This window comes from Numida meleagris, chromosome 6, assembly GCF_002078875.1.
Source record: "Numida meleagris isolate 19003 breed g44 Domestic line chromosome 6, NumMel1.0, whole genome shotgun sequence".
Classification (NCBI taxonomy): domain Eukaryota; kingdom Metazoa; phylum Chordata; class Aves; order Galliformes; family Numididae; genus Numida; species Numida meleagris.
Window position 1 is genome coordinate 44145567 of NC_034414.1, and position 19254 is coordinate 44164820.

Sequence of the window (19254 nt, forward strand, 5' to 3'; positions counted from 1 at the left end):
CTCTAGAATTTCACCATATGTGGTGAAGCTTTTAATCACAATAAGGCTTATGGGCCCAATATATCTACTTCCCCCCCCCAAAATCATAATACCTACATAGGTGTTCCAAAATGTATTTCCTTTAAATCAACTTTTAGGGCTCTGTAAAATATGAAATGAATGGGAAATGAGAATATTTGGTACCTCAGAGAATTGAGTTATTAATATGATGTGGGTTATGCATAACTTCTTCAAATCACTAGAGAAAATGAAAGCTATGTCATGGCAACTGGGTGCTGTTTGGGAAAAGGAGAATCAAATGTACTCTAGGAAGCCACTAAATCATCCTTCCAGAGGAAGCATTAGTTTACAGTTCACAACTGGAATTTATGCTGACTTTAAAGAAACGAAACTCTGCTTAACACTAGCCATGCTGCCTGTAAAAGTTGCTTGGCCTGTTTATAACAGCAACCATTAGGAGCGTGCCTTTTTATAGTTGACAGCATTGTGTATCCAGGTGGTCTCACTGTTTCAATTATATGTTCAGTTAGGTCCCATCTGGAACACAAACTTGCTTGTAATTCTGCCATCATGTTGTTGAAGCACAATAGCTTCCTCTTACCACAGCTGAGGACAATGGTTTGCATTGGGGAAAGAAAAAAAAAAAAAAGGGAATACTGGATCTGTGTTTACATCATCTATTATAAATAACAAACTTAATTTCAGCAAATTTACATGTCATCCCACCTGTCTCCATTAACTGATTAGGGATGATGTCTCCAGCACCCCCATGTAAAAGTGTAAATTGCTCCCTGCTTTCTGTAACTGTTCTGACAAGAGAAAGTACAGCCCACAGTGCTACCATATGTGATTTGAGGCAGCTTCTCTAGCTAAGAAGATTTTTCACATGGAAGTATGGAGGAAAAAACTATTTTGGAAATAAAAAAATTTGTAGGAGCTGGAATGACTCTGAAATTCTTTCCAAACTTTTAACAGACTAGACTTTAATTTTGCTTTTTTTTCCCTTGTTTAATAACATACATATGACATCAAGTTTGTCGCTGAAATAATTATCAGCATCGCATATATTCTCTCTAACAAATTCTGCTTCCATACTTGCCTTTTCAAAGCAGGGATCTTCTTTCAGATGTCAAAATTTTGCCAATATTTAGTGTTAAATTCTTTCAAATGCATCAGTGATTAATAACTAAAACACATGTTTCATTCCAAGGGTGCTCTTGACTCTCCATAACAAGAACTGAATAGATGTCACAAGCAAAAATGCACATTAAGATTTCCTTTCCAAGTCAGGCTACAGAATCCTGGGAAACTTTGGAGAACATTCCTCCTTTTGAAATAAATCCAGAATTTCTAAGAAGTTTTCTAAGTATATAAGCATATCCAAGTTGTTTCCATGATGATATTTCAGCAGGGTGTCTAATCTGATCTAACCATGCAACGATTCTGCTTTGAGGAACAAGTTGGAATACACATCTCCTGAAATCCCTTCAAAGCTAAACTGTCCTGTGATGTGATATGATATGATATGATATGATATGATATGACAGTGTTCATCATCTGCCTTCTAGACAGTCATCACTTACACTCCACCTGATACAATAATTTTTTGCAACTTGCCCTCTGGTTGCTCTAGATCTTGATATAGTTGGGAGAACGAGGTGGTGGGAAATGTGTGGGTTCACAGACTCAGGCAGCTGCCATGAGGAAGCTGTGGGAGGGTTGCTCACTCTGGGAGTAAAGCAAGCTCTTGCATGGCTTGCTGAAATGGTTTAAGAGAACTCAGAGTACAATACAAAACTGTTTTGCAGACTTTATTCACTCGCATGGCCTCCCAGTCAGTTATTGAAACAGACTTATTTCAACTCTAGAGTGTTTGCAGTTGCAACAGTAGTCCTTTAATTTTCTTTGCAACACTCTCATCTCCATAGTAGCTCCCTTTCCTGGCCAAAGGTGTTCATATAAATGATCTGTGATAACACTGTAGATAATTGTTAGGTTTTTGTTTGGTTGGTTGTTGTTGTTTACTTTAAACAAAACTAGTTTAGGGACATGGTTTAGTGGGCAAGGAGAGGTTTTATGGCGGGACTATATGACTTAGAAGTCTTTTCCCATCTTTAATGATTCTGTGATCGTAATCTTATTAATCTTATTAAAAGTTTAGTAAAAGTTTCTGATATGAAAAAAAAGTTTGAAAGGCAAACACTGTGAAAGAGAAAAAGGTGATTTTTTCTCTGAAATGTTCATTTAAAAATATGTTTTAAAAACAACACCTGAGCAGTATTCAAATTTTTTCTTTACAGGCCTCAAATAACTGCTTTTCTTCACAGAATATTTTGGATATGTTTTAAAAGTAACTCATACCTGTGAGAGAAATTTCAGTAAGAACGGTTCAGTATTGCTCGCACAATGTTACAATTATAGGAAGAATAAAATAAGCAAAACAAACTCCAACGATTTCTTTCTTTTTAATTCATGAAGTAAATGATGCCTACCCTGTATTTAAATTCCCGAAGAGCACCACAGACAGCAAACACTGAGAGTTTATCACTTTCTTGGAAACATGATATGCAGTAGAGAAAGCTAAAACCTTGATTGGAATCTTCTGAGGCAAAACAGAGTTTTCTCAGACTTTCATCAGTTTGACTTCCTCCATTAAAAGCTGCTGAAGATTCAACACTGTGTATTCCAAATCGTAATCAAAAGAACAAGGTGTTAGTACTTTTTTTCCTTCTGGACATAAGAAGGAACATTAAAAATGGAATCAAACTACTCAAACTAATCACCTCCTAAATACAGCCAGTCTGCTCATGGCCAGTCTGAAGATTGTGTCTGGAACATCAAGGTGCAGCTCCCACCCAGCTGTGTATCTCCTCACAGCAAAAGCAGCATGCAGTGCCTGGTGGCTGGCCAAATTTTGAACCAGAACGCAGCTGCCTTGTTAGAAGGGCTTCCACTCCATTAATCCCACCAAAAGTAAACAGAAATTAACCTTTTCTAAAATATCAAGCCACCATCCTCTAACTCAAGCCTCTAAGGCTTTCAGCTACCATGGTAATTGCAACATTACAAGAGCCTGGAGAGAACAAAAAGGTAAGGTTTACTATTTACTTTCCAGCTAAACAGCAGTAGAAATAGCAGAGAAAACTACACACAGCAGATGTTCAGCAAGTCATCAGTAAAATTCTGGAAGACACTCAGGTATTACAGTGATGTAAACTCCACAGACTTCAATGTCATACATGGTAAGAAAAGACTCTTGCTAGATGCCGTAGACAATTTTTTATCCTTATAATGGCCTTAAATGTTCATATAGCATGAGTGAGAATGTGAACTTTCTGGTTGCTGTTACTTGGAGGGTCACTCCACTTTAAATCAGGTAACAACTATATAATATACACAGTTGAACTCTGGTTATCCTTATTAAATAACTTGCTAGCAGTCAATGAGAAGTTAAATTAAAATCTTCTGCCATTTAAATGTGTAATTAGAAAACTTAATGTGAACCATTATTTTACATGATCAAAACCACTAAAATAAAATGACTCCTTATTATTTTAAGGAGATAACAATATGAAAAAGAGATAAAAGCTTAGAATAAACCAGAGTCAATTTACTTTTATCCTTTTTTCTCTGACAGAAGGCATTTCATTGGCAGTACTAGAAATGAATTGAACTTGCCATGGTCCACAGCTGTCTCTGTTTTATTTGTCCTTTTTGATGTATTTTAGCCAATATGAATATTTGTTCTAAATTGATTTTTGATATAATGGTCTTGTGACTGAATTCCTGTGTAACTAAATGATTGCAAAGATACATCACAGCAAACACTAACAAAGGTGAGGAGATCATGTTTGTCAGACCTCAATGCATTTGTTTAACAATTATTCTTCCCCCCTCATTTTCACATGTACAGCCTGTAACTTAACTGTATTTAAACCAAATATAATGCAGCAGTAATATTTCTGTTTCTATTATTTCCATTTTCAAAATATGAAAATTTCCTCAGAGTCCTTTTTTCCACAGGAACCCCCTCCACAGCCTCTGCTTCTCTATAGTCAGCTTCCTCTGTCCAAGGAAGCTTTCCTGTACTGCAGTTGTACTGCAGTCCTATTCATCACTTCACGTCTTCTACGTCCATTCCTTTGATTTAAAGGAATTTATCCTGAGTGCAGGTTATCTGCGGATACCTCAGGCAGAAGTACAACTTCAAAATGAATGTAAGTCAGATGTAATATGTATCATATGCGTAAAATACAGTAATAGTCCTGAAGATTCACAACCTTCAATGGAAAACTTATGTACAGAACGTTTTCCCAGCCCATGGATCTATCTAGCAGAAGACTTACTCAGAATCATAGAATTGTAGAATCACTAAGGTTGAAAAAAACCACAAAGATCACCTAGTCCAACCATCAACCCATCACCACCATACCACTAAACCACGTCACTCCCTGTAACATCTACTCTTTGCTTGAAAACCTCCAGAGTGAAGGCATGCTCTGATCTAGCCAAGCACTGTGGCCTGAAAGATCTTCAAAGGGTTTTCATAGGCCCCAGGTGATTGGAGGAGGAAGTCAGCAAAAGGTAGAGAAATAGAGTGATGCAGAGGAATGAAGATTTTTGATACAAATTACTGAGGGAGTAAGCCTAACAATGTCAGGGTACCTATTTTATTCAGAGGGTTGCATAAAATAATATACTACTTCTATTTTTTTCTAAAAGCACTGGTATTTATTTTCTTTATTTCCAAGAACAAATAATTATGCTTCCAGCAATGTTAAAGCATGAAATTTTTTACATACAATTTCCCACTTTTAAGTGAGTAAATTTGAAATTTTACAAAAGAAACAGTTCTACAAGATTATCCAAAGTGACTACTTCTACTCCAATATTGAGGATTCTAACGATAACACAGTAAATTCCAAATAATTTCTGCTTATATAGATTTGTAATAGTACAAACAATAGTACAGAGCCAAACAGAGAGCCTCAAGTGCATGAATGTCACAGATTATCCTGTTCTAGTGATAGATATGTTAGACCTGAGATTGCCTTTCCTCAAAGCAAGGCTTATGTTTGAATTCTTACTACTCTTCACTTCTTTTCTTTTGCAGATGATTCAACACTTTCAGGATCTTACTGTGATATTCCAAGCCAGACAGTGTGATTTATTTTTTTTTCCCTAGATAAAACTTTATTGGATGATAACGTTTCAAACCCAAGGATTATGGATCTGGCAGGAAAAAAAAACATTGTTTATCCTGGAGTCAGCTATTTATTTTATATTTTAAGAGACTGCAGCCCTTTGGAACTACACTTCTGTGCTTGCTCTCTCAGAAGCACACATCTGAATGAAAACGGGATGGAATCAACCAAACTGTAGGAAAGAAGAGCCAGATTTTCCTTTGATTTAAAAGAGTTTTTAGTGATCTATTTTGATACATAGCAGATTATGGTTTGACTTGTGCACTTTTGAAAAAGAAAATCAATGTTCCCAGTCTCTGGTTCCACTTTGTGGTGATACTGTGGTATTTGAGGATCTTGTAATTGCCTTTGATAACAATATGTAAAATAAAAAATGAGAAATAAATCTACTGGCTTCCTTGTTGAAGCAAAACTTCAACTCCTAAATAGCATACAGAGACCTAGATCATGCTTCTGAGTCTTTATGGCCCTAGACCATACTTCTGGGCCTTTGTGTCCCCGAGGTTACAGCTGGGAAGTTCGCTGCAGTTAAACACAAGTTGCATTGTGGTTTATGGTAAATCAACACCTCCATCTTATAAAATGTGTAAAAGCAGAAAATGACTGTTTTTCAGCACATTTTTTCATTCTAGCTGATAATCTAAGTCATCAAACTCACTCATTTTTTAAGTAACATTTCTATTGTGCAGCTTTTCCTTTCAACACAGCTAAAGCATCTGTCCAAAAACTCATCAACAAGCACCATAATTTCTTGCCTTGTTAAAGACAGTCTTTTTTTTTTTCCTTTAAATGCACTCAGAATTCTGCCACAAAGAGAGTTTCTTCAGCTACATCATTCATCTTTGGTCGTTTTTCTACTAATCATCCTTAATCTACACTTATATGCCATCTCCCAGTCCATTTCTTCTCTAACTTCTCTTTCTTGATGCATGCCAGCACATATGCCCAGCCTGTCACATTTTTAAATGTTTATCTGTGTGCACAATTTGTTTCTCTTCCACACTGCCCCTCCAAGGTCAGGCAGAATCTACCTATGTTTGCAGAATAGGAGAATGTTTTTCAAAGCCTTCAGCAATTACTGTTATACTTTGGATCAATGAAGAAAGCATTTAAAAAAAAAAAAACATGAATTAACATGAATTTATTATCTGAACTGGCTGTTTGATTTCTTTCCTGTGTGATACTAAAGACAGATTGCTTGACTTCATTATTTTTTTTTTAATACATAATTTACTTTCCTGATCCTCCCACAATATTAAGTTGTCCCTTAATGGAAGAGTACTAAAAAAAATGACACTTTTTAAGTAAAGACTTTCTGATTTTTTTTTTAGAATGTAAGCAGTAATTTTGAAAATCATATTTCCTTACATCTGTTTGTGTCTATGAAACACAGAGAAAACAAAAGAAAAGAAAAAAGAGGGAACTAAACTCCCAAACTGGCAACTGATGCTAATATTGTATCATACTTTCTGCTTCCACTCTTCAAGGCAGATTAGCACAAATTAAATTTTTCACTAGCTTTGCAAAGCTCTGGCTGCTCCATTTGATTCTAGGGGATTTGATTAATTTAAATTATTTATTTGCTGCATGAGTAATACCAAACTAGTTGATTGCACTTTTGATTGAGTTACAGTAAATTAGTATGAGTAGATGAAGCCAGTGTTATTATTCTTATATTAAGGCTAAATAAACATGCCCTTTCATTAGGAAATGTTTTCTGTGATCTTTCATTTGTATCATGTTATTAAAAATTTTTCTTAGAATACAATGAAATTTAGCTAAAGGGGAAAAAAATAGAGTTTGCCGAGCACCAATGCTTCAATTAATTAAATTCTGTTTCTGTAAATAGCCTTAAGTGAAAGAATCAAACTATTATGTTTTGTAGATGAATGATCAGCAAATGCTCAAACTCATCTGTCATGATCTAGTTTTGTAACCTGACAAGGTTACAGCATTTTCTGAATTCAAAAAAAGTTTGAATTGCAATTTACATAAAATCCACATTTAATTACAGTGGAATCAGTGCAGAGACTGCATCTCTCTTCTGTTTGGCAGCAGGGTAAAGGGCTTGTCATCTGTCCTTCATAGACATGAAAGGTTAATACAAACTGTATACAAGTTTTCATGTCATCTAACCCCTAGACTGATCATGTTCTCAATTTAATGTAGTAGATCAACATTTCTGCGGTCAGAATATTTCATGAGGGGCATATTATTATTCCAAGGGTTTAAATGTTCACTCTGGCCACTCAGTTATTCTGCCAAGATATCCTTTGTCAAAAGAGATTGTCAAAATAAAACAGGCATCATGCTAGTGGAATGAGAAGTCATTCTTCCTCTTGGTCTTGCTTTTCTTCAAGAGGAAGAAAAATTATTCTATGATATTAGGTAACTGTAAGTCATTGGAGAGGAGGGATTTTTCTAACAGGTGGAATTTTTTCTTGTCTACACTGCTCACAGTACTGTAGCAACATCATAACTACATTTCTGTGAAGCAGCTGTGCTTATCAGCAGTTCTGTGAGTTCCTTACACAGATATGATATCCATGAGCCATGTTTTTTACAGACCCAGAGCATTCACAAATGAGAGGACGAATATGTGAGAGCTGAGAACGAGGCTGAAGGTCTGTTGTGTCAACAAATCAATCATATGCAAATAAGAATAACCACAGCTTTTGAGGCTAGAACTGTGTTCCTCTATTCTAATTGTACCTCTACCACCTCTCATTCTTAAATAAATAAATAAATGTATATAGTTATATCTTATTTAACATCTATATGATTATTTACATATACAATTTAATATGATTAATGCAGTGTATTACAGCATAATATGTATAAATAACACACGCAATATTTATAAGTGTATGTAATACACTTTATATATTAAAAATAAAGACACTCTTACTCAAGCTAAAGAGTCTTTAAGTAGAACCTTCAAATTAACAGGCAACAGGTTTTCAAACCATTCAGAACTTTGGAAAACATTTTCTAAGCAGTCAAATATTTCAGTAAAACTGTGTAGATGTTTTTCCCATCTGTGGCAGCAAAAAAAATATCTCTTTTTCCACTGTTTTGGAAATACCTTGGGCCATATCAGATACCTATTGTATTTTTTACTCTCTGATGTGCTGAATACAATCATATGCATTACACTAGACATAGGAATTTTTCATACCTCCTCAGTTACTTCAAGGGGTACAAAGTAGTATCTTTAGTAACTCAGACAGGAAAGTGGGACACAGTTAAGTGTGAAACTAAAATTTTTTAATCACAAGATAGCAGTTACATATGTTACAATGCAGGGAGTCAAAGAGAAACTCAACAGCAGCATTGGAGGGAAACCACTGAATCCTGGTATGAACACAAACACATCAGTTTGAATCTCTTTTTCTTTTCTCCTTTCAAACTTGATGTGGGCATTTAACTATTTAGTCTAAAGCATGAGAAACATAAGGCTTAGCTTATGCTCACTCTGTATTCAGCCAACAAATTTTTCACTTCTCACTGTGGGGTCTATGCCAACAGGTTTAATACGGTACACCTATTCAGGCATCCCCCCAAAATAAAAGGTCTTCTTTCCTGAACTTCATGGACTAAGTGGATTTGAAATACGCTTACCAATCATAGTGATTTTTGTCCTTAAAAAATCCTTTAAGCTCTGTTACAAGCAGCACTATTGCCTGAAGTTCAGCTGCATCAAAAGCAGCATGCCTATTCATTTAGAAGATGTAAATGTTTCAAGGAAGCATGTCATTGAGAAATCATTACAGAAGAAACATTTGAGGGAGTAAACATTTGGCAACTTTGCAAACTGTACTCACTTTTAAATCTATAAAGAGCCAGCTTCCCAGAATGTTCAAGTGTTCTCATCTAATGGAAAGCCTGTGCTTTAAATAAGATCTAAAATTGAAGCAGTATTCAAAGGTTATATGCCAGATCATAAAAATCCTGAAAATCATATTTCTATAAATAAGAAAATAATCATGGGTAGAAGAGGTTAGTTTCTCTCTGATCTCCTGGTCTTTGATACTTAGTTGCCCTTATAGCAACAGGGGGAAAAAAAAAATCAAACCTCTTTGAATGAAAGGTAACAGAGTAGCTACTGGATTCAGTAATTTCAAAAAGCCCTTGAGGCTATCTCCTTTACTCCAGTAACATCACATTTTAACCTTTTCCTTGTCCATGTAGTCTGGAAGTTCTTGTGTGCTGAATATTGGCTGAAATTCTCAGACCAGAACCTACTGATTCAGCAGCCAATACAGCGATGTAGTGCCAAGTATCATAAAATTCAGAATAAAATTAAGGGAGCCAGAAACCTTGTTGAGATCTTCATTACTTTGCTTAATCAAATCTCCCATAATCCCCTTCTGCAACTATAAGTGCACTAGTTTTAACAGCAAAGGTGGATTATTCTGGTATTTACTCCATGTTTGTCTTAAAAGTGCAGTCTGGTAAAGGAGATAAATAAATGATAATTCACATCCTTCAATACAGCAGTAGCATGATTTATCTTGTATTTTTGGTACACTACACATGGACTAATTTAGAGATCTTAGAATAATTACTCAGGAGGAATTCAGGTTGGAGAGATGTTCAGTGAGACCAAAGGTAAGAAATCTAGTTGTTTTCCTTACCCTGCTTTCCTCCTCTGCTGAGTGTTCTTTTTCTGACTCCAACCTCTTCTTCACAAATAGTCCACGTTAGCACAGAGGCAAGAGTCTTCACAACTAAGCATGAGAAGGTAACAGGAAGGAGAAGTCCTGAAAGAAGTGATTCTGCCTTTCTTCTGGACCCTTGCTTTGCTAACCTCTGCAGTAACCTCTTTTAAGGGATTAGCTTACTTTAAAACCCCACAGAAAATTAAAAACAAATGGGATGTAAAACAATTCATACAGTAATACTTTGAAATGTTTTCCACCAAGTCTATAGCCTTCAACTTGTAATTGCTGTTATCACCTTAATCATCAAACATAAAGGAAGGGACCTCAAGGATCATCAAGTTCGAATCCCCCTGCCACAGGCAGGGATGCCAGATGCTAGATCAAGTATTAGATCAGATTACCAAGGGTCGCATGCAACCTGGCCTTAAACACATCCAGGAACGGGGCATCCCCAACCTCTCTTGGCAATCTGTTCCAGCATCTGAGCACTCTCTCAGTAATAAAACTTCCCCCTTACATCTAATCTAAATCTCCTTCCTTTTAGTTTAAAGCCATTCCCCCTTGTCCTATCACTACCTACCTGTGTAAAAAGTTGATTTCCCTCATGTTTATGAGCTCCATTTAAATACTGAAAGGCTGCAATTATGTGTCCCTGCAGCCTTCTGTTTTCCAAGCTGAACAAGCCCAATTCCTTCAGTCTAACTTCAAAGAAGATGTGATCCACTCCTTGGATCATCGACATACTTGACAGACTCCAGCAAAGGGTCACCAAGATCATTAGAGGACTGGAGAACCTGTCCTATGAGGAGAGGCTGAGAGGTGGCGCTGTTCAGACTAGACAAGAGAACATGTGGGGGCAGATCTCACTGATGTGTATAAATATCTGAAGGGAGGATACAAAGAGGACTGAGCAAGGTTCTTTTCAGTGGTACCCAGTGCTGGGACAAGATGCAGTTCTCACAAACTGAAACACAGAAGGTTCTGTCTGAACATCAGGAAACACTTTTTCACTGTGCAGGTGACGAAGTACTGGCATATATTGCTCAGAGAAGTCATAGAGTCTCTCTCTCCTTGGTCTTCAAAATCCACCTAGGTATGGTCCTGGGAAGCCTTCTGCAAGTGGCCCTGCTTGAGAAGGGGAGTTGGATCAGATCAACTCAGAGGTCCTTTCCATCCGTAACAATTCTTTGACTCATAAGCATCACTGAATTCAGCAGTGTCTATGGCAGAAGACAACAGCTTTTACCAATTCAATCTCTTCTTTTTACCACATATAGCAGAATAAAATGTCAGCCTCTTGTGCCCATAAGAGTCACCTGTCTTTAAGATTTTAAAAATGGAATAGGACCTTCAAAATGGAACTGATCACTGTCTTTAATGAAGCAGAGATGCCCCCAAACAACTAAGGATGAGTGGAACAGTAAAAGAAGCTCTGATTCCAGTTACACAAGGTGAGAACAGGTCAGAGAAGGTAAATGGATTATGGAGACACCTCTCTTCATATTTCTGTAAAATAGGGATAGCAGTAACATACACTTATATTTAGAAAAGATTATGTTTATGATTTTGAAAAATATCTTCTAATTTGTGTTATTAATTAAAATGGAGAATCCAACAGAAACCTAGAAAAGTGGGAGACAAATGGAAACAAATACTGGAATAATCCACAAAACTAAATTTGAAAGCTGTCTGTCTCAAAGGTTTTAGAGACAGCCTCAGTCATGTTGAGCACAGTCAGGCTTCAGAAGGATGCCACTAAACCACTTCTACAGGAAAAGCAGAATGAATACCTTGACATTCACAGATAGAAAAATGAAGGAAAGTTTTCTTGGTACACAGTGCTACTGAATCCTACAGGCAGAGATGTCAGTTTTGTGATAGCAACAATTTGAGGTACTGAGTGAAAATAGAGAAAAAACTCTCTTTCAATAAAAATTTGTACATCTTTGTCAAAGCTGATACTGATCATTAAAAATGAGACAGTTGGATCACAATGTACTGATGAAACCAATACAGTTTGTCCTTAGAGAGAGATGTTTTCAGTAGCTATTTTTTGCCCCATTTGAAGCAGTCAAATGCAATCTGATAAAAGTTTTCTTTGCTCAAAGTGATAGACAAACTATTGCAAATTAAAACATGGCTTGAAATTAATAGGCTGTATGTAAATTAACTGAAATCATGAATAACATACAGGTAAGTCTAAATCTTAATCAACAGTGGTGTCTTGTTATAGGATACTGAAAGAATGATTTGTGTATCTAAAGAGAAACACAAAGCATGGAAATATTCTTTGTTGTCCACTGGATGCTTTTGCTAGGTAATATATTAACTGTAAAATCTTAAGTAGAACTACAAAGCAGGAGGAAGACAATGTTAATGATACATTAGTATGATTTAATGGAAATGATTGTGGAAACCTCAGGTGGACTCAAAATATACCTTTTTCTTCTTTCAAGTAATCCAAGCCATTCTATGGCTGCATCATTCTAGTATTGCCATTTCTCTTTAAGAAGCTGTAACTCCACCATCAGAAGATATAAGGATACGAGTAAAGTTCTATCACACTCAGATTACAAGGGCTGCTCTGAAAGTTACATCTCCTATGCCTCCAATGTCAGAGGTGGATGTTGGTGATATGGCAGTATCCAATATTCCATTAAATTTTTTTATTGGTTTCTACCAGTACCAGTTCAGCTAGCTTTATGCTCACAAAATTAATTATGCAGGCCAAGTACTTGAAGTTCCCACTTTTAATAGATACTTCTACTGGGCTGAATTTTCCACCAATGGAAATCAAGAAGACATAAAACAAACAAGCTACATGTGATCATTATATCTTAGGATATAAAAAGGTTATTTTTGTGTCTACTTCCGTACAATATGAAGATAATTACAGCACATGTATTCAGATATCGATCCTGAGAAACTTTTGCTTAGATGACAGAATGACAAGGACCAGTGGTCTCTACACCCACATGAAACAATTAAACTTTATAAATAGTATAATAGCTACTAATCAGAACATTCAGTCAGAAATCACACAGGCTGCTATAAATGTTTTCTACACCTGATTACTGAAAGTCTAGTATAAAAGAGCAAAATTAAAGAGAAATAAAAGTTCCAGTTACTGAGTAAAACAGAGGAAATAGTCTCTTTCAGAGTAAACCTATATTCACACCTCCTTTTTCTGAAGGAAAAAAACAATTGTCATCCAAAATATACATGCAGGCTCTGAAAAACCTATCAAAACCCCAAACCATCTTGAAACTAAAGTCTCTCCAAGAAACACTAGAAACCTTATCTCAGGAATATGTAAAGATAATAGTAAAGACGTTATTAGGTATCACCACTTTTTGTTGAGACATATAGCAATTTGTTGCAAAAAGAAATAGAGAACTTATCATAAACCACTATGACTATAAGCAAACAGACTCCAACAGAGAGCATTTGGGATAAATTTCATTTATTTTTCATATACTTTCATGATTGTTCTAAGCAGGAAAGCACTAGGAAAAGTTAGGTTTATTAATATGAAGAAGTACTCACACCCCAAGCTGAAAAAAAGCAAAACTGAGCTAAATTTACTTCTTCAGAAAAGTGTTTCAGTTTCCACTGTGGTCTTGAATATTTTGACCTATACTAGGCTTATACAAAAGTAACCAGAGTAAAAGAACTGAGCTATATCAACCAGGGATAAAAGTATGTATATGTATACAAGAGAGAAGATGTAGTACAGTGGAAATATCAGCCAAACACTTGAGTTGTTCCTAAATTCGGGTCTTCTGTTTGACAAGTGGCAGACACAACTGGGCAAGGAGGTCATAAAAGTTCTTCAACACATAGCACAGAAAGTTTCTATCAGTATTCAAAGACATTCAACAAAATACCAGTTCCAGGAAGTGTTGTTATACAGCTGATGGTTTCCTTTTTCCTTCAATTTGAACCTGTCCAAAGGCTAATAGGCCTTGAATTTGCAAACCTGAGTCATGCTTCTGGCTTTAGTGAAGCAATTAGGTTGTCTGTCAACCTCAGTTACACAGTTCTACAAAAAAAAAATAAAAAAAATACATAGCACAGAAACATATAGAGACTTGATGGAAAAAAAATAAAAAACCCACAAACAATAGCATATTGACTCTCCTAGATAGCTGTTAGAAAAGCAGCAGAAGCGCAGACAGATTTCAAGCAAGCTTCCTTAGCCAAAATCAGAAGTACAAAAACATTAGTTTTTACAGAGTAGAAGCAAAGCAATATGCTTTGGGTAGCAAGTCAGCAGTGAAAGTGTGGAAAATATATTCCACTGCAACTACTTCAGCTCCATTCTCTATAAATATATCCTCTCTTGTATTTCATTTTCTCAGAGAAACAATTCCCTGGCTCTCACTGGGAAAGGATTAGATCACAAGGCACTCCGTACAAATTAGCATGGATAGATGTCTGTGACATGAAAAGAGGACTGAGTGTCCAAAAGCTTTTATTTCCAGCTGTATCGGTTGGTCTAAAATAATATATCATTCCCCTTACAAATTAATGTATCTAAGATCACACCCACACACACCGCCTGCAGTCAGAAGGTCAAGTTAACCTACACACAGGTCTTTACAATGGCTTGCTATTAGAGGAAGAAATAGCAAGGTGTAGATATTAATTTTGGCATTGCTGCCTGTGCTTTGAGTAACCTGTTGTAATTTAAGCAAGTTTACATAAAGTTTTTCAGTTTCTTCATCATTTTCATTATATTTTTAAATGGAAGGTAACAACAGCGCCTGCCTCTCGTCAGTTATTGCTAAGGCTGCAGGGCTATACGAAGGCAATTTGTCAATGACATTTTGCAGGGACGATCTTAATTTCTTCTGTGTTGCTATTAAAACATATGAAAGGGATAGGGAATGTGTTTTTTCTTTCCTAATTCCAACATCATTTCAAAAAAAAAACAAAACAAACAAAAAAAAAACCAACCAGATAAATATGTTCTTAGAGCCTATGAATTTATCTTTCCAGAATTAAATCCAGAATTAAAGAAAAGTTTACCCTATGCTCCTTCACTGAGCATCCATATTCTGGTGCACTTATAATGAAATGAAGTAGAGCCAGCAATCTCTGCTGCCATCTTCTGCTGTTACTTCTTATGCAATCATTGATCAAGAGACAGAGATACTAAAATTACATTTTTTTTCTGAAAGTGAGTGTAACAAATGAAAGGCTATAAATCAAGAATCAGAAGATCATCACAGAATCACAGAATTTTGGATAGAAAATATTGATTTCAATCATAATCAACTTCACAGCACGGATTTGTCAATTATTGTATAGTCTCCCATCCAATTGAGGATGATATCTCTCATGGCAAGCTTTAAATTCCCCACAAACATTTATTTCTCCTTTTATTCCTTTCAAAGCCAGTCTGCTGTCCTCTGTCATGGGGTAGATATCCATTCTGTAAGTACCTCAACTTATTTTAATGGGATACTAATCCACTTGATCCAGGTTCTTGAAATGATTGAGATCCTGAGGCACACTCACCCTCACCTTGGTTTAACAAAAGATTATTTCTCCTCTTCACCAGCAATTTCCTCTGAGATCATTATTACACCTTCATTTTCTAAGTGTTTGTCAAAGATCAAACGCTGAGAAGAATGGTCTTTACTAAAATACATAGTTTGTTTGTCTCCCACTCTCCTAATCTATCTTATTAATTCTCTTTAGTGACCTTGCATAAGTTCCTTATGTCTTTCAAACATCAGTCTCACTTTTTGGCTCAGAATATCCCAATACTCTGTTACTGAAAGTATTAGGTTGCTTTTGCTGATATCCACATAAAGCAGTGAGATTAATAATGGTTTTCAATATCTGAAAGTTTATGCTTTTCAAAAGTTGGCTAGAGTTACTGTTTCCCTGCAGGTTAAATTAATAGTTATTTGCATTTGTGTTGTGCAGTTGAGTCCTCATCCCCTTCCTCACTGTTATTCCTTTCTAAGTAATGATCCTCTGATATTCATGATCATCAACTGCTGGGTATACTCATCCAGAATATTTCTGCTAGCATATGACCATGAGCAATTTTCTTCATTACGTTGAATCCCATTTCTTTTCTGTTGCCTTCAAATTTCAGTTATCTATTTTTCTATCTTTCCTAATGCAAAGAAATCATAAGCATATGTAAGATGGTTTTGTAACAACTGGTAAGATTTTCTAATAACCACACCAAGAAATAATAGGAACAATACAGTTGTCATGGTTTTATGATTTTTGTTATTGGTATTCCACATCATAATATCACGTAGTGCACTGGGAGTTAAAGAGTTAATGCTCCAGTTCCATGGATCATGGATAGTTCCAGGTACCTGGTTCTCAGAAGAAAAGGAGAACTGCAGCTCCCAGAGGACTTTGTGTTGTTCTGTTTCCCTTTTCCATTCAGAGGGAAAGATAAAACCCTTTGCAGACCATGAGACTGCTCTCTCTTTTCCTTTCTGCTCGCCTCGGCAGCATCTTGCCTTCAGCATTAGAGTAAGGCCACCAGTTTTTCGGACACTCTCTCTCTCATTTTATTTGATTTATTAGATTCAATTCCAATTATATCATATTATATTGTATTGTATTTTGTTATCTTGCATTCTGATATCTTTTTTTTTTAGTAAATTAACATTCCTCCTCAGATCACTGCCGGTGTTTCATTTTTAGGACCATCTCCCTACATTTTCCCTTCTCCCAGGGTGGGTCCGTGGATCCCCTGGCCCCATTAGTCATGGAACCAGGCTGAACGAGCTCGTAAACCACTGACTTAATCCAATGTTGGGTTATCAGAAACATGATGGTATCTTCCTAACAATTTTATCAAGGATTCTAAGTGCTTTTCGTGTGATTTTTTGAGTGCAGAAAATATAATCACGTTTTTTTTTGAATCACAAAGACTAAGAAGGGGGAAAGACTTCATGTTTAAAACATTCCTCTCCATTCAATGGAAAAAAATATTTAAAATAAAAACATAACAAGAACAAAGTAATAAGGAGGAATAAGAAAAAGACTTCGTTATTTGATTCTTTGATTAGTGTCACCGTAAGTACCTCAGTGGTATCCCTAGATGCATATGAGTTCTGCTTCAAAATTAATGCCTCATATTTTATGATGTTGGCCCACAGTGTCAGAGGTGTATGTTGGTGGTATGACAGTAGAGGTTGAACCTTCCCACCAATATTCCATTAAATTTTTTTTTTTTGCTGCATTATGGATGGTAGCAGAGGGGCATTCCGACAAAATAGCATCTGACATTGAAGTACGTATGAAGCAAAGATGTGTCACTGCATTCCTCCACACAGAAAAAAAAAAAGCACCCACTGACATTCATCAGTGTTTGCTGAACCTTTGTGGGGACCAAACAGTGGATGTTAGCACAGTGAGACACTGAGTGGTGTGTTTCAGCAATGATGCTGACACAGCAGCTGTGAAACTGTGGATCATCTCAGCTGATGCGGATATTTAAGATCATGGTATGCATGCTCTTGTTCTTTTCTGGTGAAAATGCATAGCTAATGGTGGTGACTATGTTGAAAAACAGTATTTTGTGCCTGAGAATTTGCTATAATAGTGTTCTTGTGTTCCTTGATTTCATTCCTGTGGAAATAAATAGAAGGCATTACTTTTGGAGCAACACAAGTCGTTTTTTTGGTCTTTCCTTCTATATAGCTGTAGCTGCTTACTATCATTCCTGCCATCATCTTTTTACCAATAAATATAAATTTAATTCTTTAAGTTTTCATCTTGATCCTTCATCAAGTATCCTGAACTGGCTGCCCTGATGTCCTTGATGAAAAATAATAGTCACTGGCACATACATGTCAGATGTTAATGACTTCCTAAAAGGCATCTACCCTCTTCAACCATAACAACCTTTCTAAAAATAACATCCCATTATTTTTTTGTATCTATATCTATTCTTTGTACCAAGCTATGTGATGGGTCTTGAAGAATCATTTCTCATTAAACATTGTCAACTGGCTGTTGTGCTCTTGGTCAGATTGTTTAGCTTTCCTGCAGAATCTGTATCTAAGAATTCACATTTAAAAAACCTCTGTCACAAATGTTATAAAACCTTGCAAATATGTCTTTAAAAATATGGATATAATATTCAGTAGTATTAGTCATCAAGAATAAAGTGTCTCAAAAGGTCTGCATAAAGAAACTCAAGAATATGAGAAGTCAAACATGACTTTATTTAACTTAGTTATATATATATATATATATATATAGTTATAAAGCAATAGTCTCTCCTGTCTTTCTTCCCCTTGGTTTCCCTGTTAAAGGCTTTCATCCTTTCAATGCATATGTAACAAAAGGTGACTTGGGATGTTTTCTGTGGACTAGGTAAATGAAACAGATTTATAGTCCAATCAGATTTCTTTCTGTCCCCTCACAACCAGTGCAGCAAAAATCTACCTCTACAGCTCTTGGTGTCTGAAAATCCCACTTCCACTTCTTTCAATCTTATGTTCAGCATCATTCCTCTTCACTGGAACATTTTAACTTTGTTAAAACAGCTTTAGAAAATACATTAGCCTTTCTTGCTTATTCTCTATGTATCTCTTTTTTAACTGAAATCTATTATATTCTTTCTAATGATTGAGCCTTCTCCACATGAGGAGATATTATTCAACGGGAACAGCCTGTCTTGTTTTTAAGCGATAGTAGGGATGCTGTTTGAGAGACAGGCTGATGCGATGCAGGAAAGCCTTCTTTTGTCAGCAGGAAGGCAACCAGGTTTGTCATTTATTTTTGTTGCAGTTTCTATAGAGTGTATATCATTCTTTCAGACATGTTTCTACACCATAAGACAATAGACAGCACTGTGCCCAATGTAGTATATTATGCAATGAGAAAGGAAGTAAATGAACAAAAAAAAAAAACCCAACATATGTACAATTTCTGAGCATCTGTTAAATACAATTCATTTCTACTACATAAAAGAAGTAAATAAAAGTTGAAGTACAAGTGCTTATGCAACCTTCAGTAATCAGGGATTTCACAAACACAATTCATCATGGTTTCTCTGACTTAGATAATCAAATACATAGATGATCACTTATGTTAGCATATCTTACAGTCATAAAGCCACATAAGTGTACACTCAGTCCTCACTAACAAGCTAGTTCTTAAAATTGAAGTCCTGTGGAAGCACTTCAGATTTTTGGTCCTGAAATGTGTAGGCTAAAAATCATTTGTAGCCCCCTATCTTCATTTCTACAGAACTTAACTACTTGAACATTTGCAGAAATGGGCACATAGAAACAATGACGATGCTTACAGCAAGTTTATTTTTAAGAAGCTATCATTTCTAAAACTATCACCTGTGATTTTTTTTTGTCTTCCTACTTCTCCTAAATTCTCAAAAA

The 19254-nt window shown here is 35.9% G+C and overlaps 1 long non-coding RNA gene across 2 annotated transcripts; it reads left to right on the top strand.

Annotated features, from left to right (window-relative positions):
• Nucleotides 2854–5810, top strand: LOC110401955. 2 transcript variants are annotated; one of them, XR_002440712.1, is made up of 3 exons: nt 2854–3090; nt 4024–4217; nt 5114–5810. It is a non-coding gene; the product is annotated as an uncharacterized LOC110401955 (long non-coding RNA). The 2 variants fall into 2 exon arrangements; XR_002440713.1 differs by lacking the exon at nt 2854–3090 and adding an exon at nt 3122–3242.